The sequence below is a fragment of the Haliotis asinina genome, chromosome 14 (genome assembly GCF_037392515.1).
Source record: "Haliotis asinina isolate JCU_RB_2024 chromosome 14, JCU_Hal_asi_v2, whole genome shotgun sequence".
Classification (NCBI taxonomy): domain Eukaryota; kingdom Metazoa; phylum Mollusca; class Gastropoda; order Lepetellida; family Haliotidae; genus Haliotis; species Haliotis asinina.
Window position 1 is genome coordinate 32,895,572 of NC_090293.1, and position 24,541 is coordinate 32,920,112.

Below are 24,541 nucleotides of genomic sequence, written 5' to 3' on the forward strand. Positions count from 1 at the left end.
TTGACACATGTCATCGTATCCCACTTGCGTAGATCGATGGTCATGTTGTCGATCACTGGATTGTCTGGTCCAGACTCGATTATTTACAGAGCACCGCCATAAAGCTGGAGTATTGCAGAGAGCGGCGTTAACCAACAACAACAACAAAAAACAACGAACGAGGGTTTTGTTTTCGTTTTTATTTTTTTTTTATGATTGACAGTGTGATAACAACATAAAACAAACACGTTCATGATTAACGCGGTATGGTCACCACCGGTTGATCCCGTTAAATATTCACAAATTCCTCCACGCATCCTAAATTGACCCAAGCAAGATGACTCCTTCTCTTCTCGATCGATATTACGTAATACAGTATAGCACAACAATGACTATGTGACCTATAACTTTGCCCGGAATATACGATGACAGCACCGTCACACCGAAGATTTTATTCCCCACACGGGTACAATGTGTAAAGCCCACATCTGGTGTCCCCTGCCGCGATATTGCTGGAATATTGTTAAAATATATGATCGGGGTCTACCTGGTTTGCCACCACCTAGGGTACGATGTTTGAACCCAATATTTGATTTTCCCGCTGTGATATGGCTAGAATATGCTAAAAGCAGTATAAAACTACACCCACGCAGTCATAATCTCTTGAGGGGAGAATAAATGATGTAAAATATTCTCTACATTTTTTTAGGACCGGCGCCCAGATAAGCAACTGTTTTTACTCAAACAATCTTTTGAAGAAAACATAAAATGGGTATTTGTTTACCACGAGGTCTACTGCAAGGTTGCAACTTGTGTTTCGGGTTTGCGCCTTTTTCTTGTGTAACCATGTACTTACATTATTAAGCATAGTCAGTATCAAGAATGTGAATATTTATATGCCTTTACTATTAGGACCGTGGACGCCATCATCCTGGGGGCAGAACTGGACCTTGAAGTCCCCTAGAGACAGGACGACTGCCAAGAAGACATTCCATGGACAGAAGTGGACCTGGGACACTTGTGGAGGTAGGAAGACTTCCACAAAGCCGACAGAGGACCAGGCAGGCAGGCAGGTTTTCAAACAATCTGTTAAAGACAAATTAAAACACATCTTTGTTCACCATGACGTCATGCTCAAGTTACAAACTGTGTTTCATTTTACAGCGTTTCTCACAAACAATGCCATAATGTACTTTTGGCACTAAATATCTATATAGTAAGCATGAATGATGTGAAACATTAATCTATTCGTTATCTTTCCTATTATGACCGTGGGCACCGTCGTCCTGAGGGCAGAATGGGACCTTGAAGTCCCCCAGAGGAAGGTCGACTGCCATGGACAGAAGTGGACCAAGGACTCCTGGAGGTAGGACGAATGCCACAAAGCAGACAGAAGACCAGGCAGGCAGGCAGGCAGGCAGGCAGGCAGGCAGGCAGGCAGGCAGGCAGGCAGGCAGGCAGGCAGGCAGGCAGGCAGGCAGGCAGGCAGGCAAGCAGACAGGCAGGCTGGTGTTTCAAACAGCCTATTGAAGAAATCATAAACAATATCCATCTTTACGGTGACGCCATATTCAAGTTACAACTTCTGTTTCAGGTTACAACGTTTCTCCCGAGAGAGCACATGCATATATGTTTCGTATTCATTATCTATATAGTAAGTATCGATGGTGTAAAACGTTAAACTGTCCTGTACCTTTCCTATTAGGACCTCGGAGACCATCGTCCTGACGGCAGAATCAGACCTTGAAGTCCCCCAGAGGCAGGAAGACTGCCATGAAGACATTCCATGGACAGAAGTGGACCACGGATAGTTGTGGAAGCAGGACGACTGGTAAGAAGCCGACAGCGGACCGGCAGTTAAGCAAGATTTTTCAAACAATCTTCGGAAGACAAATAAAACATATTCTTGTTCACCGCGACGCCATGTGCAAGTTAAAGGATTTCTTAGAAGCGAGCACATACATGTACCTTTGGCATTTATTATCTATGTATAAAGTGTCAATGATGTGAAACATTAAATGCCACATGCAACGGGAAAAGCAACTTCGGTGATTCTGGTACTTTTTGATACGGACTTATAGATACTAATCTGTAAAAATGCAAATTCAGCTGACTACTTTGAAATATAACGCAATGAAAAACCGCTATGCTCTGCTGCGCTCATAGCACATGCGCAATGATTAGGTTCACGTGACTTGAACCAGGATGCGTTGACGGTGTATTCCCAAGATTGTGTAAAAACGTAGTAAGTGATGCGTGCAAGGATCATTGCTGTGGTTGAATTTGCAGAACAAAAGATGTTTCTTGTGATTACAAGCGTCTTTGATCTGTAGTTAAAAAAAAATTACACTGGTCCCATACTTTTTCTCATGTTTTTTTCATATTTTGAATTGAGGGGCTGGTAGATTTATACACACTTCTTCAAGAATGTGTAGCATTATAAATGCTAATATCATTGTCAAAAATCTCTGCTTGAAAACCAAATTGGTTTAATTCACGTATATGGAAACATAAAAAACAACAAACAAACAAACAAACAAACAAAACCCCAAAAGACATGTTGATTGTGATGAGCAGCCTCTGTCACAGACTCAAAGTCCACACAATGTCGGTTGTATTGACACCTACATGCTTATGCTAGACTTTGAGGAATGAACGTCTCCATATGCGCTGTACCCCTTTCTTCTCCGTGACCATCTCGTCAAACAGATGCTGGATTCTTCTTGCAAAGGAGGACGAAAGGCACCCTCGAACCACAATGAAGATGTATGCACTCCCTAATATTCAGTGGTGAAGTTTAATGGATCAGTAGTTGTGAACATCTGCGGCATGTACACATATGCATACACTCTGTTTTGTGTGTGGTGTATGTGTCCCAGGTGTATTGCAGTTCGGAAAATCAGGAAATGATAGCTGGATTTTGTACGACAACTTAGCTGGGCTATACAGCGTGTTCAGTGTTTACCACTTATCTATGTCCTGTTTCATGGGAAGGAGAGTCGAAATCCTGCCCGTGCGTATGTTCGTTGGCTGCATTATATGGATGCTGACGTGTTTAAATATTTTGTGACAGTGTATTATGCGTATCTACCTCTGCCATCCGATGGCTGCACTATGTGGATGTTTAACTGTTCGTTCATTTTGTAACAATGTATTATGCGTGCTTACTACTGTATTCCGGTGGCAGCATTGTGTGAATGTTTGACTGTTCAATCAGTATGTGACAATGTATTATCCATACTTATGCGTGCTTTCTACTGTATACCGTTGGCTGCATTATGAGGATGTTTGACTGTTCATTTATTTTGTCACAATGTATTATGCGTGTCAACTACCGTAAACAATTGGCTGCAATGTGTGGATATTCAACTGTTAATTCATTTTGGGACATTGTATTATGCGTGTCTACTACTTCAAACCCTCCAGTAGAATTGGTGGTGTTGCATACGTTGAGGGAACACGGTTCCAGAGTATTTTATCTCAAAAAAGTTTGTATATCTGTTGTTACATGTTACCTTTGACCGTGTTCAAATGTAAGCCTAAACGTTAGATGCATATTATGCAGCAACAGCCGAATGTTGGTGTGTTTTTTCGCAGCGCCTGTTGTTTATGTGCGAAAATGTGGTATTCATTCATGTTGGGAATGATAATGAAAAAGCGATCCGCACAGCTGGTTCAATTATACTTGTTTTTGTTTTGTTGTGTTGTTGAAAGTTGTACACTCAAGGAGAAGTGTTTTTGTCCACGGAAATCGAATGTGCCCGACTTTTCCACAGTGTAGCGGTGTTTGTTTTTGATTTCCACTACCAACACAGCAAAACATTCCACTTTTTGTTGCAATATTGTAACCATTTAATAATCATTTTGTATACGGGGGTTCTATTGCCTATACGGAATAAAGAAGTTGTACATCCATAAAAAAAGTCCTCATCCTTTTTCTAGGAAGACAATCAGAGAGGTCGGGGGAATAACGTACATGTATACCGATGCTATTTTTTAAAATGTTCAAGTGGACAATTCCTTCCAGCTAATTTACCCACTGTAAAAAGAAATAGGACAAGTCCAACATTCCAAGTACAAATACAAACTATAAGTTTTAAATACAAATGCTAGCATCAACATTACCAGATCACATCGCATAGCCTAATTTTATTACAACGATTTCTTGGTGCAATGTGTCCACATTGACGGATGTAAAAGAAAAGGCGCTCATTTTAGAATTGAAAAAAAATAGATACTGAATAGCTTTCATTTGCTGAACTTACGATTTGGTCGTAAGTGTAACGCATTCTATGTATCTCTCTATGCTCTTGACTTCCCTCCTCCTTTTTGCAAGTCATAGACAAGCATTTGTGCATGCATTTTATTCTTTGGAGTTCCTTATAGTATGGTTTCAATCAAAAGTTTTCCGATATGTGGTCTGTCCGCCTTGAGTGGCATCAGCTTAACGTAGCTTTTAGCAGCAACATGAAGTTAGAAACGGATTCGGCATTCGGTATTGGGGAATCGAAGCTCGAATCTGACTATTTTCTCTCTCTCTCTCTTTCTGTCTCTCTCTCACACACACGCACACACACATACACACCTACCTACCTGCATGCATACATACATGCATGCATGCATACATGCATTAACACATACATACATACAAGCATGCATACATACATACATACATACATACATACATACATACATACATACATACATACATACATACATACATACATACATACATACATACATACATACATACATACATACATACATACTCAGCATAAGAAAATACCGAATGTCAACAAAATTTCAGATGGGGTGATCAGATTAGGTAACGTGTTCGTAGGTGGCGTGTCAACGTATCCCGACTTTTAACACACACAGATGCTGCAAACCAGTAATCCCGTGATACAAGCTTATAACCTGCATAATTTAGACGTAAATTGTTCATATCCTAACCCTGCCGTGTAAGTATTAACGTTGCTAAGTTTGGCAAAAACAGACGAAGAAAAATGGTCCATGTATTTTATTGATAGTTGTCACTGACTGATTGGTCGAGGGGATGGATTTACCCCAAATGTGTGCAGATCCTGATTTTGGTCCTTACTTGCAGCTTTGTATTGATGAAGATGACACTGTCTGGCACGAAGACGTCAATTTGAGACCCACAGGTGGCTCTGACAGAACGCCTGTATACCAGCTGCACCATTAAGATTAATAGATCTGAAACAGCGCCATAGATCTACAGCAATCAATCCGACAAAGCTATGGGGGAATTATTCACGTCATGTGCATGATATTATCACAAAGAGACTGGATGAGCTCATGTGGGACCGATGTATACATGCTGTGTGCGTCAATAGTGGGAGGCACGGGACTTCCAGGTGTCTTGGCGCCGCAAATTGGTTGCCCCCGAGTTGAGAAGAGCCGAATACGTAAACGACCCAATGATCTCTCTCTATCCACCGAAACGCTGCCTCACTCAACGAGATAGCTGCCAGGCCTAAACAAGGTTACCGCTTTATCGACATGACTGAGACAGAAAGCTGAAAGAAATACATGTTCAAGTTGGAAAATATATACACGTTGACACCGAAATCTTATGAACCGATATATAGTGGAACAATTCATACATACTATTGGATGGCTTTCTTAAAACTGACATGAAGGGGCACTTCGTGTAGGGTTAATCTCAGGAGCATCCAGACTTTGGCAATTTGAAAAAAATTATGGTGGAACAATCAATATATGGTTTTAGTTGACATTGTTAAAAGTGACATGAAGGGTCACTTAGTGTAAGATGAATCTCAAGATAAGGAACCTGATCTAAGGCCATCAGACATTGAACTTCATGTCTTGGTTATCATGTCAACGCAAGTCAGAGTGGACATCATTAATTCTGACAATAGAACCAACGCATAAAACGCTTGACAATGATGAACCCATGGTTATGTCAGGTCCTGTGAGTGATTGAGTAAGTTCAGTTTTACGTCCAACTTAGCACTATGCCAGCCGGTCTTTTGTAAATATTCTGGTTTGGACATGACAATCCAGTGATCCACAGAATGACCAACTATCTACGCAAGTTGGACATGACATGTATCAACCAAGTCTGCCGGCTTGACCACCCGATCCCATGAGTAGCTTCTTACGACACGCATGGATTACTGAAGTTTAACGGTGGTGTAATGGGAAAAAGAGGGTATCAAACTGAAACGCATCGATAACTTGTGTTATCACAGCAAATTCGAAGTAATGTTTTTAATTGTGCCAACCTTTCTCTTGAAAATAGCTTTTGCTGCCTTGGTGCCGTATAATGCATGACTAAGTATGAACCATTGATCCACTTATTGACATATTGCCTGATGGTATGGACCAAATGGATCTGTTTGAAATTTTGGATATAGTCACTTGTGTGTGAGTGAGCTACTGAAATCATAACGGCAATATTTCAGCCATATCGAGACAAGAACAGCCACACATACAACACCTGTCAATGCCAAATCCTTGATGGTAAAATCCTAGGATATAACATTTGTTGTCTAAAACTAGTTTGCAAGCTTAAAACAAATCCCATGATTACCAAAACAACATGGTAGTTGTGGACAAGTGCGTAGATCACTGAAGCTAAGCAGCGTTTGTGTTTGGCAGCTTGACTCCTGAGAGCTTCCCATACTTGAATCCTGCCCCTCAACAAATCACTCCTGTCACTTGTGGGTTCGTCTTTGGGAAATGAGTTTGTTAAAAAATGCTTCTGTTCACTAAGCATGGGAATGGATACCCGGTGGGATAAGTGAGATGACTATTAATTAACCTTCTTGCGCCTCGCATGCAGCTTTGGTTATCTGTGGTAATAATGTCTCAGTGTCTTGAGCACGCACAAGAACGTGGAACCTAATATCGACATATCATGATAAAATGTCATATATATGTGTTGCAGTTTGTGTGACAACATATACTGCGTGTGAGTGGTTGTAGCCGGTTTGTGGTTGGTGCAATATGATAGCACACAATCATTGCAATCAGTATTTTTACAATACCGATAACATCTTATTTCAGGAACGCACTTTTACTGATCAATAATTGTTTTAGAATTGGCGTATATTACGTGATGACATGATGTTACATGTAACAGTAGTGATGACATGGATACGGTTGAGTAATAGTTCCACACAAGTAGATATCTTTGTGAGTGCGTTTAGTTTTACGCCGCACTCAGCAGTATTGCAGCTATATGGCGGCGGTCTGTAAATAATCGCGTCTGGATCAGGCAATCCAGTGATCAACAGCATGAGCATCAGTCTACTAAATTGGGTACCGATGTGTCCATCCGATCCCGTTAGTCACCTCACACCACAAGAATGGTATGCTGAAGGCAAACTCTAACCCATATCTTCACGGGTTGTCAGAACACTGAGTATACTCAAATTATGTCTTTCGCGATTATTGTGCTAAGTCATGTCCCCTCCAGCTCAGCAGTATTCCTGCAGTAAATAGTTGACCATACAAACCAGTGGCCATTACAATGAGCATCGACGCACAGTCCATGCTATATGATTCGGTGTTATTTAAGTCATCTTATCTGACCATCCAGTCCCCAATGCCACCTTTTACGACTGATATTGCCAAGTGCTGGCTCGACAAAGAGATCTTCACGTTTTGGCTGATGAAAGCTGTGTTCCAAAAACAGCTTCAGTTTCTCTGACCCCGCATATGATAAAAACGCTGGCGTCACTCGTTACCCATGATTTGTTGTAGATGGCTTTTACATCCTTTGAAAGAAACAAAAATACTTTTTAAAAAACTAAATTAGTGTGTGAGTATAGTTCTACACCGCTATGTTACAAAAATGTCACGGTGGGGGACCTGGAATCCATGTGTGGATTCGAACTTGGGTCTTCAGCATGACGAGCTGACGCTCTAACCATGAGGCTATCCAGCAGCTTTGATAAGAAGTTAAATGACCGATGTGTTCATATGATTGCAAACTCACTTTGGCCCTTAGTAAGCAGATACACTTTTGATACATATAATCTTATTCTATATATACCTTCACAAATGATCATTATTGCCACGTCCTGAGGCGTTTTGAAAATGACAAAATGTTTCACAGCGTTGAACATTCGAAAAAAAGCACGATGTCCACAAGCCACTCATACAAATACTTTCTATGTGTAATTTAATATACAAGACAAATCATCAAATGGTATGTTGCATGTAGTATTCATTGTGAAAATTGGGCAGTGGTGTGTCCAGGTGTCTAAAGCGTTCGCCAAAGATCCTGGTTCAATTCCCCACATCGGTACAATGTGTGAGAGCTATTTCCGTGATATGTTTGGAATGTTGCTTACAGCGACATAAAAATCAGACTATCATTGTGCCATTGATGTTTTCATTTTAAATATTTATTATCTCTGTCAGTTAATGACGATCGGACACTTTCATGCCATAAGTTACAGTATCAGGATATCAAAACACGTTATTGATACAGCACGCATTTTCTGCAATGTCAATAATGAGTTGCGATAGTTATAGTGTCATCTATAAGAAAGAGTGGGGTAGATAACATTGATCATGATTCTTGTCAGTTGTCTGGAAGTGCGTTGGCATGTCTCACACAAATCCTGACAAGGAGCGGTCAATTAGAAAGATGGACAATATTTCATATAGACGTGCAAACTATTTGGACAGCGTTATATGACTGCTATTAATATTAAAATGGGAATAGGAGGAACTATTTCATTGTAGACCTACTTTACAAATCAATTCAATATTTCTGGGTGTTAGTGATTCGGCTGAAAATGTGAATATTTCTATTACAAATCTGTTGCATTTTCAGACATAAAGTCTTAGAGAATAAAAAATTGTGCTTACATTTTTTGAAGTTCAGCAAAACTTCAATCGACCATCACAGTTTCCATATGCCTACATGCATATCCCTACATGCAGATATACAGTGCGAAAGGAGCTAGGGGCCGTGATTATTACAGATAGCTTTTGAAACGGTGTGCTTTGTCTTTACTACGGACAAAATATCTTCAAACCTAACGTTGTATGCATGTACAATGACAATGATGCGGCTTAAAACACCATTTACCTATTCACATACTTAAATAGTCATAATTCTTCTGTTCGTCACTTGGTGAACACCAGTACACAATTCGAGATGCTGACTTTCTAGAAATCTGGCTGTATCTATACAGGAATGAGACATCGAGGCTTCCTGGAACGACATGACTTATACACGTACGGCTTCTTATCCTACGGGGATGGAATGCTTGTCAAGAAAAGTCGGCTCATTGCATTACTCCAAGACAGTTACCTCGATTACACAACAGAATCGGTAAATCGGTCAATACATTTCGACAAGAGCTGCGTCGGTACTTTGGCGGGTGCTCTGATAGGGTTTGGAAATGTGTATTACTGCTTCCCCTTATTTAGTCTATTGTATCGCCCTTTCGTATTGAAAACCTAACCTGAAAACTATCAGTTGAGTTTAATTATTGTTGATTGCCAACATCATTTGTGGTTGTTTGTTGATGTTATACTTTAGTTCTGAACACATCGATTTTTGAGCTTCAGTATTGGAATCGACGCGTATAAAAGAGCACTTTGCGTACAGCTTTCATATTAACTTGTAATGAACCCACAGCGTTTCCATCATGCTTTCCCTTTCAAATAGTCCAGTCTAATCATTTTGCAAACATGCTCAAACAAGCCCAGTGTCACTTTCATTATCTCGCTAATAACCAACATCGACTGTACTTTAAGAGACCGATAAACTGTATACCTGCAAAGGTTCAGATTGTCCTTCAGATTTGTTCTCTTATGTCAAAAACTTTCCCCAGGATTCGATAAAACATGCCTTTGGTTGCTCATAAAAGCAAATGCTACATGTAATCTATTTCTACATCTTCAAACAAAAGACACTGATTTTAGTTCAGCGTGTATACTGAAATCATCTCGAATTGAAGAATAGCTCATCAGTTTCTGTATGTGGACATTTGAGAAAACTGTTGCATTTCAATAAATGCCAGGATGATTTCTGGGCAAAAGGTTATCAGGAGTGTGATAAAAAATCGTTTTAATCACAATGAAACGAAGCACATTTGGTTTCTGAACATATAATGTAAATGCCTTAATACTCCTATTATTAGGCAAGGGTTTACTGCTTCCTCACACGCAGTTTTCTTGGTGGGCTGAAGTCAACGTTTGAAATATTCGAGTCGTGTAAGATTACTATTCTTAACTGACATGATGATCAGTTTCATTTAATAATGAAACAGTTTGAATTCAGCCTTGTATTAGTATAAGTCACAATGCCTGGAATCCAAGTTTTAATGGCTGCACGATGCAACAATACATAAATGGAAAGCGACCTAGGAATGGGGTTTACCGTTCCTCAGTGCGAAGCCTAACTACTCAAGTCATGGCAGTTTCATTGTGTTTTCAGTAGGGATTGCCCGTATGACAATTCCATGAGCATTTACTTAATCGGTGAAGATTTTATGAAATATCTAAAATAAACCCATCCTAGAATAGGAGTAAGTAGCCGCTTGAAGCATACCATACACACTCACTCGCCTACGCTCGCCCGTACGTTAAATAATGATAGGTATACGTTGTCTGATTGTAAAACGTTTTCTTCATCTTAACCATGATGATATATCTAGCAAAATGTGAATGCGGGTGCTACCGGTTAAACAGGACATGATCAATAAATAATAATAATAATGATAATAATAATAATAGTACAGAAAATGATTTTGGAAGAGGCTAAGACATACCACCGCAACCTCTCCATGTGCTGGATAGACTACAAAAAGGCATACGACTCTGTCCCTCACGAATGGATTCTGAAGTCTCTTCAGTGTATTGACCTTCCTGAGCGACTACTTCATTTACTCAAGTCTTTAATGAGTTGCTGGTCGACTCAACTTGAGATGTACTCGCAAGGAGAGGTGCAGACTTCGGAATCTATTCCAATCAGAAGGGGAATATTTCAGGGGGACTCCTTCAGTCCATTGCTTTTTTGTCTGTCTCTAAATCCTTTGAGTTTCCTGCTCAACGGGAAGGAAGGGTACCATCCCGGACCTCCTCAGCACAGATCCCCAACAGCTCTTACTCATCTCCTCTATATGGATGACATCGAGCTCCTTGCCAAAGGAGAGACCAATTTGAAAGAACAGGTTCTCCTTGTCGAGTCCTTCTCTAATGATATTGGCATGACATTTGGACTCGACAAATGTAATACTCTTCATCTGAAACGTGGCAAGGTAACTAATGATGGATCGGTCATGTTACAAGGGGGAGGAGTTATTGAGCATCTTGTGGAAGATCAGGCCTACACCTATCTTGGAATGCAAGTTCGAGACAAGCTCCAGAATGCCCAGATTCAAGATAAACTTCGGGTTGAGTATAAATCTCGTTTAAAGAAAATCTGGAGTTCAGAGCTAAATGCTCGAAACAAAGTCAAAGCCACCAATGCCTTTGCTGTGCCAGTCCTCTCCTATTCCTTTGGAGTAGTTGATTGGACAAAACAAGACATCCAGAATCTTGACCGCCTGACCAGAAGGATCATGTCTGATAACAGAGCACACCACCCAGAGCACAACATGACAGAATGTTATTGTGTACTTTTGCACATATTTATTTGTCAGATGATCCTCTGGTGATGCATGTCAAGATTCATGATGAAAGCAAGGAATTCCACAGCTACTTTAAGCGTGCCAAGGTTGTTGGACACAATTCGAAATTTGAAGTTGATTTTGTTGATGGCGATGTACTGCTGGACGGTACAGTGATGGGAGTAAACCAGGTGAAGTCTTTCACCAAGTCTGCCCAGAGTCGGTCCTTTGTGGAGAAGCTGTCTGAGAAGCCATTGCATCGTGTGTATATGCAGTGTGTGGAACAGAACAGCAATCCAACCGACTCCTTCGCCTGGATGAAGTCGGCTGGTCTCAAATGTGAAACTGAGGGCTTCCTTTTTGCTGCTCAGGACCAGTCACTTCCCACTCGCAATCGCCAGAATGTGATTCTCAAAGAGAATATCAATATGAAATGTCGTCTTTGCAATCAATTTACAGAGACTGTCCAACACCTTGTCAGTGGATGCCCTTCCTTGGCACAAACAGCATATCTTAAAAGACATGATGGCATGGCTCGCTGCTTTTATTATCGTCTCTGCCATGCCTGTGGCTTTGACTCCGAGGTCCATCCATGGTATGACCCTGAACATGTCCAGGGCGTCCTGGAAAATGATGCTTTTAAACTTCTCTGGAATAGGCCAATATACAGCCTGAGACGAATTCCAGCCAACAAACCTGATCTTGTCCTTTTTGATAAAACCAATGAAATTATTTATATCATTGAATTTTCTGTCCCTTTTGACAGCAATGTGATTGGCAAGATTCAGGAAAAGCATGATAAATATGCGGACCTCGCCTTTGAAATGTCTCGCTTGCATCCCAAGTACACTGTCGTCAGGCTCCCCATTGTCCTCGGTGCCCTTGGTTTGGTACCTCCTGATCTCTTGGCGCAGATCAGGAGAGTGCCCGGGTTCTCCACCGGGAGCACAGCCCTTCTGACAATCTGGGTAATGCAGAAGGCTGCAGTGTTGGGGAGCCTCCATATTCTCCGGAAAGTTTTTGGTGGGTTCGACTAGGCAGTGTTTCCTGGGAGAAGTCCCATTCGCTGTCTGGGCTGCGTGTAGAGGGGGCGAGGGCCCTGAGCTGATGATGAGCTTGACCAGCCTGACTGTGCCAGGATCACCCGAACCCTCTCTGCTGCATTTCAATTTTTTAATCTGTAAAACATAATAATAAAGTGGGTACTTATGCTGGGCATTTCTCCATACCACAAGGAACATCCTCAAAGCACGTAGAAACCTTTCTAAAAGCAGCTCATCAAAAGTTCCAGGAACGGGTATGGTAGGAGAGAGTCGTAAATATGAGTTGGAGAAAGGTACTGTTTGTATCAGCTGCAAAGGTGTGTTTTCAGGGTACGCTTGAACACTTGAAGATATGGAACTGTACGCAGTGTAAGTGGGAGTGAGTTCCATTGCACAGCTGCAACAGAAGCAAAAGCGCGGGCACCAATGTCTTGAGGTTGAATGGTGGAGGATCCAGGAGGTGTTGGTTACTGGATCTGAGTGAGTGAGTGAGGTTAGTTTTACCCCGCACACATCCATATTCCAGCTATATGGCGGCGGTCTGTAGATAATCGAGTCTGGACCTGACAATCCAGTGACCAACAACATGGGCATCGATCTGCGCAATTGGGAACCGATGACATGTGTCAACCAAGTCAGCCAGCCTGACCACCCGATCCCGTTTGTCGCCTCTTACGACCAGCATAGTCATGGCAAGCATGGGTTGCTGAAGGCCTATTCTACTCCGGACCTTCACGGGTCCAAGACTGAAATGTATGTCACAGGAGGGCTTAGAGCGGGAAACAAGACAGGCAGCTTTATTTTGGAGAGAATGCAGGCGCTATATCTGGGTTTTGGAGGCACGTGTAAGCAGACTGTTGCAAGAGTCCAATCTTGACAGCATGAGGGAGCGAACAAGCAGAGCAGTGGTGCCTTGGGTATTTTACCCTTCTCGTAAACACCGGGTGTCACTGATTGTTTGAAAAAAGACATTGCAACGAGAGCCAACCAGCCGAAATGCCACGCGCGAATTTACCAACAGCATGTTCGTTTGAGCTGCCGGTTAAGGATACCTGGAATGATTAGATTTTATTACAAATTGAAATACAGTGAAAACAGATGTGATTTTCCATGTTCCGTTCCAAAACAACAAAAGACAGTTGGCAAAATGATCCGATCACACACAAAAAAGAATTCTATACGCCACACCGGAGATTAGAAGGAATAATTATATGAAATTTAATGTGAGTTATGGACATTTGAGACTACAGAACTGACTTTGTTAATGTCAACGATTCCTGATATTTTCTAATGAGATTGCTTCAAGCCCACACATGGTGTTTCTCCATTACATTTTATCGGAACTTTTCAATTAAGGCAGCGTCACTATCAGCAACTGTTGTTCTTCAAGTCCTTGGAGACTATGTGAGAACGATAAATGTCGCAGTGACTTCTTCTTCAGGAAACCGACACCCAATAATATTGATGAAATACTGCTCAACCGGACCGTGAATAGAACCTACTCACAAGGTTGCTCACTCTGAAATGGCACTGGAGGAAGCTGTGTTACATTTAATTGGATTTGGTGTTTTACCAATTCTTCAGTCTTGTCTGGTATTTTACCAATGGTTCTCCAATCTTGCAGCCATTTAAAGGCAATTTGGAAATAACTTTGACTAGAAGAACCAGAGATTGATGTAGTGAGCAGCCGTTAGTGTTTGATGGCATTCAAGTCCCTCGGCAACAGCTGAAGCTTCTTCATCGCATCTTTTGGACATAATTATCGACCAGAATATCCTAGAATATTTTGGAAGGCGTTTGGGTAGCCTCGCCGTTAATACACTTGCTCGTCACGCCGTCGGCCCAAGTTTATAGTAAGAATGGCGACTCGGTCGAGAATTTTTGTCAACCGTATCCCTTGTGATGTTGTTCTGACTTTCTGTCCTTCAATGGACCGAGGAGAAGCCACTTTACTGAAACCTTTACTGACTTTGTTGCTCGCATTCCATTTGCGTCGATCTATGCACATGCTGTTGATCACTGGATTGTCTGGTCCAGACGGCCGCCATATAGATTCAATATTGCTGAGTGCGGCGTTAAACAACCAACCATCAGATGTTCAGCAGGCTGTGATTGATCTTGGTACATATAATCTCAATTCTGTCATCGGTGACTCGTGTTGCCAATGAAACATGGTAGTTGTAATCAGCCATGGAACTTTGTGACAGGCGTTCTTTAACCAAGGCCATCCTATCCCATACTTGGCATTATGAGTCTTCCATACATAAGTTTTGAGACAGATCTGCGAATCAAAATCGGACATCAGTTGTAGTGGCCTAACATGAGGAAACTTACAGGTTTTACTCTCAGATAAAAAAGTTTCCCTGCTTTGCCTGTTCATAATTGGCAAATGTTTTATAGGTATTATGCTACACTTTACTTATACACTCGTATCTATTAAACAGCAACAAACAGGGCCTATTTTTTTCGAAGCTCTAAGATAGTCGTAAGTGACATACATTAACATTGACGTACGACTATCTTAGCGTTAAGAGAGTTTCGAAAATCTAGGTCCAGGCCATGAAATGACAGACCTGGCGTAACGCTACCCCACGATGAGTATCATACCGAGACGAAGCAGTTATTGATGGCTAAATCATTCGATAGTCTTAAGGTCCAGGATAGGAGGATAGGATTTGTTTGGTGGACCTCGATGGCGGAGAAAATGACACATGCTAGGTTTCCATTTAGTAGCAGAAGATTGTCATGATTGTCAATCATACCTACATATATTGTCGATGAGTGTCCTTTCACACCATCTTATCGTCAATGGAGGCGAATCTAACCCGTCAGTTTGTACAGAAGCAACAAATATCTGACGCCACAGTAATAGCTGCTCGTGTGTCTCCCAGACCCTTCAGAAACAATTTGAAATGGATCTAACTCAAGCGTGATTTTGGCACGTACGGACATCTCAGATGTTGAAATGATACATTTCTTTGGAACCCATTTGCAGTTTGTTTATACTTAATACATTGATATATAATTATAACCAGGTAATTTTTATCCAGGACTATATAGCGGTCTAACATATCCGAACATTACCGTCACATCGTAACGGGTGTCTCTTTCTATAGAGATGATACTGAAGTATTTAAGCTGATCCTTAAGCTGATCCTCTACCTTGGGTTAATGACAGCACAACTGGTTTGGAGCACAGCATGTACAGTCCTAGTATAACACACAAATAAAACCCTATTCCCAATACGGTCAGTCATTTGAAAATTTGACATAATGTCTGAAAGATGCTTTTAAAACATTTGTTTGAAAGCTTGTACCTATACTGATGTGTGTCAATGAAATGTGTGGCTATTAAAATTCAACAAATTCAAATTGTACTTTAGTCATTTTGAACATTTGTTTTAAATGATGATAAATCATCTTCATACATTGCAGTATATATAGATATTGCGGTAGACATCCACGTTATGTTAAACATTTTACAAACTTTATAAAATGAATTTCTTTAAATCTGTTCAAGTGAGGATGGAACGGTGTGATGCATTTTATGGCCAAACGATATGAAATCATGTGGTCTTTAAAAACTGTGTTGTTTAGCTTTCTTGTAAATCAATACCTTCTGAAATATCTTTGATAGTTTTGTAAGTAATTCACAAAGGTAGGAGGGCAACGTACTTTTTCGACCTTATGTGAAACTTGCAATCCTAAACGCCATAATCGGACAGCCCACATAAAGAAATGGTGTGGCCATGTTATAAAAATGCTTACACAAAGAGTCATCGACTCTACGAATCAAAGCTGGCATTGTTAGGAATGAAATCTTCGCTTTTATTCATCCATGAAAACTGTATTTAAAAAAACTAAATTTAATCGATTAAGAGTATGAAATATTAGAAATGGGTTTTTTGTCATCCTGAAAATTGTTACGGTAGTGCATTTTCTGTAATTTGTATTGTTACTCTTTAAGTTATAAATCTTATTGGGTCACAATGTTTAGAGTTTTGAGTGATAGTTATTATGAGTCTCATTTCGTATCAACAGTAATAGTGTTTTAGCGGCACCCCTTTAAGTAGCGCTTTATAGTTACCTACCTTTGGTGTGTTTAGACTTGCCGATCGTGAAGATTCCATACTTCGCTGGAAGGCTCAAGAAGCAGTGACTGTATAAATATAAGGCTGCTTGTTGTGTTCACACACACACACACACAGAGAGAGAGAGAGAGAGAGAGAGAGAGAGAGAGAGAGAGGAGAGGGAGAGGGAGAGAGAGAGGGAGAGAGAGAGAGAGAGAGAGACTTACAATGGAGTTGTGTCATCGTTCGGCCTAGATCTGTCTGCCTCTTCGGCAACTTTCAACCTACATTCATCACCACTTGCTGCTTAACATTCAGTATAACTTAGAAAACCAAGACTTTGGTGAGCTCACATTATATTTGTGACCCATTACTTTAGATTTGACTCATTTGCATTGTACTAGACACCTCAAATGTGAACCTTTGTATCTTGCTCTTTGGTCAATGCATATATTTAAGACTTGTCAGAGTTATTTTGCCGATTCCGATGGGACTTCTCATACCTTTTGTCACTGGAAATCATCGTTTTTATTCATCCATTAAACTGTAGTTTAAAATAACTTATTTTAATCGAAAAAGAGTACGAAATACTAGAAATGTTATGTTTATTTTTTGTAATGCAGAAAATAATAATGCTAAATGTCTCCGATCTTATTTAATAGAAGACAAGAAGCATATATTTTATCAATGACCATTATATAATAGTCGCTGTGTGGATTTAACCGTCCCTTTGGCAATGTAACATACTAGTATGTCAATCTGATTTCAAACATTTACAAAATTCATGTCATTAGGAAATTACTTATATAATACGATCTCTACGATCTATCCACACCAGTGTTATGCGCCTGTGTATGTCTTTCAGTGTACCATTGTAATGGGTCATTTGGCCTTGAAAAGAATAAAGATGATTGGTTCAAATTGGTTCAGCAATTGAATGCAACAGCATCCTAACGTGAGTCAGATCGACTGTGGTCTTCAGTGTATGTATGGGGAAATAAGCAATTATGCAAATGAAATTAAGGTACTTCGGCTGTGAAAGCCTCTTCAAGCCCTTGATATTGACTTCCATCAGGATAATTCTCTTTCAGTTGGTACTTGTATTCACTTCTTTCGTGTCCTCTATCTGTGAACTATCGATCTTTCCCAGATGTGGTCTTCGTAAGACCAAGTGTGGAAGTATCCATAAAGTGTCTGTATCTAGGGGTCACTAATGAAGAACTTTTCACCCCATGTTCCTTGGGCGCCAACTGCCCATAATAACAGCTCTGAAGTAGACAGAGGAGGCGGAATATGCCACAAACCACTTGTGATATCCTTCCGCAACAAAGAGTAATAAGTGACCATCAATCTGACCGACATTTGATTTTCTAGTACGTCCACTGGTAGATTTGTCAGTATCACGTCAATATTATTCAGTTTTTTAATCTATTGTATATGAATTTATATCAGTCTCACACTTTTATTTCTGAAAAGCCAGGAGACGTTCTTGGGCCTTAGAGAACAAAGGATTCAGTTGCACCTGTCGTCGTATGACCGAGTAGTTTCGAGTTCAGTGAATGTTGGATTACACCACAGTCTGCAACGCTATAAGAATATCATAAGAGGGGCTGTATAAAGTCCCTCACGACGCCTTCGAAGTGCCCCCCCCCTCCCCCCCCCCGCTCCCCCCCCCCCCCACCCCCGCTCCCACAATAAGCTGATATAGTTCAAAGAATGTTGTTTGACACCGCAGCCTGCAATGTTATAGCAATATCAGAAGGTGGGGTGTATCGTCACAACGCCGTAGTGGTGCTCTTCCCCAATAAACTAATATAGGTCAACGAGTGTTGCTTTACACCACTGACTGCAACGTTATGACAATATCGGAAGAAGGGGTGCGTAGTGTTTGTCACCACGCCTTCGAGGTTTTTCGAGGGTTTAGCATTATCACATGAGAGGAGGTATTCGTCATCGACTTTTCAAAGTCAAAATACTAGTGTTCAATCCCTGAAACACCTCACCCAATAAACATCTAGATTTTCCTCTGTTAAACTTTAAGCCAACTTTTCATTCTACCCCTCTCTTGATTGTTCACGCACATACACTTGTTGCTGGCTGGAACCTGCGTATGGGATTTGTTGCTTTCATCCACTGGTCTTGACTCGAGGTCGTTGACAGGCTCATCAACGTTGACAGGTTAAAACGTGATTGCTTTGCTTAAAACGCGGTCATGTCTGTCAAATGGTGTTCCTATGGACGTTGAATCGACGAATAACGTCACGCTGTTTTGTACCATTCTTCATCTGTTAGTCACACCGTGTGTGGAATGTCGAATTTATTCCAGAACAACGCATAGAGGATCTTGTAATGGCTTCTTCAGGAAGGGTACATGTAATTCCGTTCATACAATTTCCACCATGATTATTTAACAGTTAATACCATTTATAAAAAAACCCCATACGACAACAAACTCTATGTCACTTTGTTATCCTACCGTATGCCATGTGACCTGGTCGACGGTGTGTTCTCTTACCGTACTCAATGTGACCTGGTCGACGATGCGTTATCCTACCGCACTCCATGTGACTTGATCGGCATTATGTTCTTTAACCGTACTCAACGTGACTTGCAATTGATCGACGGTGTGTTATCATACCGTACTCCATGTGACTTGATCGACGATGCGTTCTCCTGCGGTACTCAGATGACTCGGTCGATGGAGTGTTATCCTACTGTATTCCATGTGACTTGGTCGACGCTGTGATGTCCTTCCGTAGGCCTTTTTTGTGACGTCCTGACTTTCTGTCCTTTGATTGTTTGTCGGACAGTAGTGGACTCGGTCAGTCTTGTCACTGTTATCTGAATGTGGAAACAAAGCCCGACGTGATGTTTGTTGCACACTTTGGCCACTTTACTGAAACCTACAAATCCAGGCATGGCGTTCACGATATGTGTCTGTTCCGAAACATCAAAGCAAAGCTCTTGAATGATTAAGAGCGAAATTGATATAAAATATATATATATGATGTAAAATAATATCTTGAGATAAACTGAATTGGTTTTAAAAGTGCTCTCTGCTTTTGGAAGTGGTAAGTGGATCGAAACACACCTAGGGTTTCATTTCACAAGAACAAGAGAACGGTCAATAATTCCTCAAATTCTGTTTTGCTGTCAGAAACGTTGACGCGCCAGATTTGGAATTGGTCCTACTGGGATTATTGATATCTGCTGTGATGGAAGGACATACACATGTCTGTATTCCTGTGTTTGGCTCAGATTCTACTCCAGGCCTCACTGACAGAACCTACAAAGGCTTGGAAAGCTCCTGTGACGGTAAACCTGTTGATAGTAAACTGTACATGCAGAGTAGAGTTTCAGCGGAAAGAACCTGTCGCCAATCACGCAACCTATACCGCCGGACAGTCTGGACCCGTATCAATCTCTGTCTGTAGAGGTCAGAAATTCATTCCCTTCATTCTCCTTTTCACTACTCGTCAGTTCACCCCATGGCCCAACGCATTTTCTGTTGATAGCTGCTGTTACGATACTTTGGTCGTCATGGGGTAGAGTTACACACTGCCTGTAGTTTCATGGAATGTTTGACTTCTAACCCGTGAAACTGTATTGTAGCATCAGATTTCTGACACCAGAAGGGGAACTGCTAGTTTGTCTCCCAGACCCTTAAGAATGAATTTGGCATGAATCCTACTCATTGCTTCGTTTGTCTGACACGCCCAGGCATCTCTGGTATGATGCCTTTTCCCGGTACCATTATCAACTCACACGGTGATCAAGGAAATTCGCCGCTGATGACGTCAGCGGTTTCTCAGGTGTAACATCTTCAAATACCTGTCTTCAGTCAATGTAACTCGCGTTCTCCCACTTTCGGTCTGTTCTGTGTCTAACCCATCTAATTGTGACGTTACAGCTGTCTAGATACTTCTAAAAGGGTGCATCCGAAGGCTCTTGCAACGCTGGCGTGTGGCGACCCCATCTGGAGCATACCCATGGCCCTCTCACGTCCAAGCCGATAGTCGTGTATGTGTAACCTGTCCGCACACTAACTTGTATACCCTTTGTGCATGTTAAACTCTGACAGAGGCCCAATATCATGGTTTATACAAATAATCACTTCGGCGTTTATTCACGGCGTGGACGTGAATTTCACTGCAGGTATCACATTTCTACGGTGGGACGGCATGCCTCGGTGTATAAGTTACCTATAAAAATATTTCTTTAAAATTTTAGAAATGATAACTCTCAGCATACGATCGCTTTAGTTCGATGAATGTTATTTTCCGCCCCTGTTACACTGCAAGTCAACATTGAATTGGATTGATTGCTTAACTCCGCACTCTGCACTATTCCGGCTATATGTCGGCGGTCTGTAAATAATCGGGTTTAGACCAGACAATCTAGTGATCAACATCAGCTACTTCGCATCGGCGCAGTTGGAATACTATGACATATGTCATCCAAGTCAGCGAGTCAGACCCCCCGGTCCAGTTAGTTAGCGTCTCGTTTGACAAGCACTGGATGCTGAAGGCCAAGGATCTTCGCGTGTCTCAAGCCAACACCGAGAGAACAACATCCACACACTGTCGTGATCAGTTTGGGAAGGAAATGTGAACTTGTAATAGCGCATCCATCAACTGTTTGGAATATGAAACTGGAATTCTTGTGGTATCACATTAAAATGATACATTTAGGTCCTGAATTAAATAAAATCCATTTACCTACCTATTATAGGATTTGTATTGCAACATTGTATTATTATGGTATCGTGATTTCAAACATAAATTCAGAGACGTAGGTTAAACTCAAGGAAGAGAGTATGATGAGGTCGCATTGTCCGTCTCGTCGGGCAATTAACGTCAATTTGGATAGCCTCGGTATCAGAACAGTATTTTATGTCCCTCTGCTGATGTAGATCTGTATATTTTTCCATTCAAATGAATCATCTTTCTCATCGTAAAGAGGACAATTAAGCCTCTATATTAAACAGCCCCCCCCCCCCCCCCCCCCAATAAGTAACTGAAGGAATTACGGCAAATTTGAAGGAATTGCATCTCAAATGAAAACAAACGCAGCCCACTCGTGAAACAATTCCAGCGATATCGGTAGTAATAACAGAAACACAACGCCCCTATCGGAAACAATGCCCCTGGATGCTTCCGATGTTCAGACGTAAACAACCTCCGTTGGCATGACTTATGACGGTCTTTCGCAGTGACGATCTTTTCCTAAAAAATAATTTATAGCTCCGACAATACCTCATACCTAAACGCATTCAACATGGGTGGTCAAAGATGGATAAATATGAAAATAAAAACAGTAGAAACTAAAAACGAAACTCACGAGACGGGTGCTCCTTCCAGTGACGCCATGTTTTGATGTTTGAGTTTCAGGACGCGACCGACAAATCACGGAACTGAGCCGAGAAATCTCCGAAGATGGCCGATCTTGTTTCAAGTATTACCGACATTGTTTCCGATAGGGGCGTTGTGTTTCTGTTATTACCACTAAACTACCGATATCGTTGCAATTGTTTCGCGTCTGGGCTGCGTTTGTTTACATTTGAGATGCAATTCCTTCATATTTGCCGTAATTCCTTCAGTTACTTAGGGGTTCCCGTTAAACGTGATTTCGTAATCCAAAGAAATATTTCAGCCCCAACTCAGACGCCTAGTGAATGACATTACAATGATTTGTTAAGTTCATATCTTTCAATTTAAAATGCAAAATTGAAATGATATGAGGACTTAAGAAGTATATATAAATACGATGACACGGAGCCGAATCAGTGATAAATCTTTCAGGAGAGTCATGGTAAAGTTTCTCAAAACGGATAGTCTTCAGCAACTCCCGTCTTTATTGATGATTGAAGATTCAGACTAAGAAGTACCCACGCGGTTTCAAGAGGCGGTTTTTCAGTATTCCAACAAGTTTCACGATCAGCTGGGTACCAAGTTCAAAGATACTTCCATGGAACAGAAGCAGGTGACGTGATTACTTGTACGACAGCGTGGATCTTGTTATCAGGTAATCGACGGCTATTGTATACTACAAACAAAAAGTATGTGAACACCTAAAATTTGATGGTCATACATAAATGTTACGAGAGTGTATTTTCTGTAAATTGTATTATAAATTAAGTTATTATTGGGTCACAACGTTTATTGTTTTGAATTATAATTACTATGGGTCACAATCAGTGTCATAAATGTTCAGTGGTATTAGTATTTTGTCGGCATCCCTTTAAGGTAGGTTCTTAAGAGTTATCTTCCTTTGATGTTTTGAAATAAACACGAGGCTGGCCGAGAGCATTCTACGTTAGTGGCTATGGTCGTAAGTGCTCGAAAGTTCTTCAAATGTTGACTTTATATATAAAGGCTAGTTGCCGTGTTGCCGACACGGAAATACACACAGGCTATTGGAGAATATATCTGCCTCTCCTTTAGCGCTTGATTTACATTACCGCTGCCTGACAGCTCGCTGTGTTACATTCTGCGTAACTGTTTCTCACTCTCGCACCAAGACTTCGGTGAGTTATTTACATTACTTTACCCATTACTTTAGAATTGACTCAGTAGTATTGTACATGAAACCACTATTGTGAATCTCTTGTATCTTGCCTTTGTATTTGCTGAATGCAAATATATTGAAAATTTCAAACTCCTAAAGTGTTATATATTTTGCCTGTTCTGAGGGGATTTCTCACAACTTTTGTCACGGCAAATTTTTAACCGTAACATAAACTTAAACATGTTGTGGTCGTTTATACACTAAGGTAAATGTAACTTTTCGTGTGATTATTGTGCTCTTTAGGCAACATCTTAGAACTTGCAGTGATTCAATATGAGTAAAATGAAAAATTGTCAAAGTCCACGAAAAACAACATTGCTGACGACTTAGACTGCCTGACACGATTATTTGCTGATGATTCGTCGCTGGGTTTGTCTTCTCACGATCATCTATTCATTGAAAGAGAACTGAATTCAAACTTGGAAAGGCTGCGGGTTTGGGCAAAGCGGTGTCTTATAACATATAATCCTGATAAAACTGAGGCAATTATTTTCACCTTGCATAACAATATTGAGGCACTCAATCCCTACTTCAACGGGGTTAGGGTCAACACCGTTGAAAATCATAAACATTAACATTTTCAAAAGATTGTAAATGGTCTGAGCACATTGATAATATTGTAAAACAACTTAAAAAATGATATCCTCTCTGCGTAAGCTCACACTTTTATTACCGCGCTGTGTATTGAATAGAATTTATGTAATGTTCATAAGACGCCATTTCGAATATGCATGTGAGGTATGGGATGGGTGTGCTCAATACCAGGCAAACAGATTAGAACAACTGCAATTAGAACCAGCAGGATTTGTAACAGGTTTACCCAAATATGCACATCATGAACATGTGTATTATGAAACTGGTTGGGAATCTTTAGCAGAGCGTAGGAGAGAGCGAAAACTTTGTCTTTTTCACAAAATACGGCATAGTATGGCACCATCGTACCTTAATGATCAATACCAGGCAAACAGATTAGAACAACTGCAATTAGAACCAGCAGGATTTGTAACAGGTTTACCCAAATATGCACATCATGAACATGTGTATTATGAAACTGGTTGGGAATCTTTAGCAGAGCGTAGGAGAGAGCGAAAACTTTGTCTTTTTCACAAAATACGGCATAGTATGGCACCATCGTACCTTAATGATCTTGTTCCTGGGAAGGTAGCGTCTAAAGGTAGCTATAATCTTCGTAACTCTGACGATATCTCGCTTCCCTTCTCATGATTAAAGTTTTCGTATAATTAGTATTTTCCATCCACAA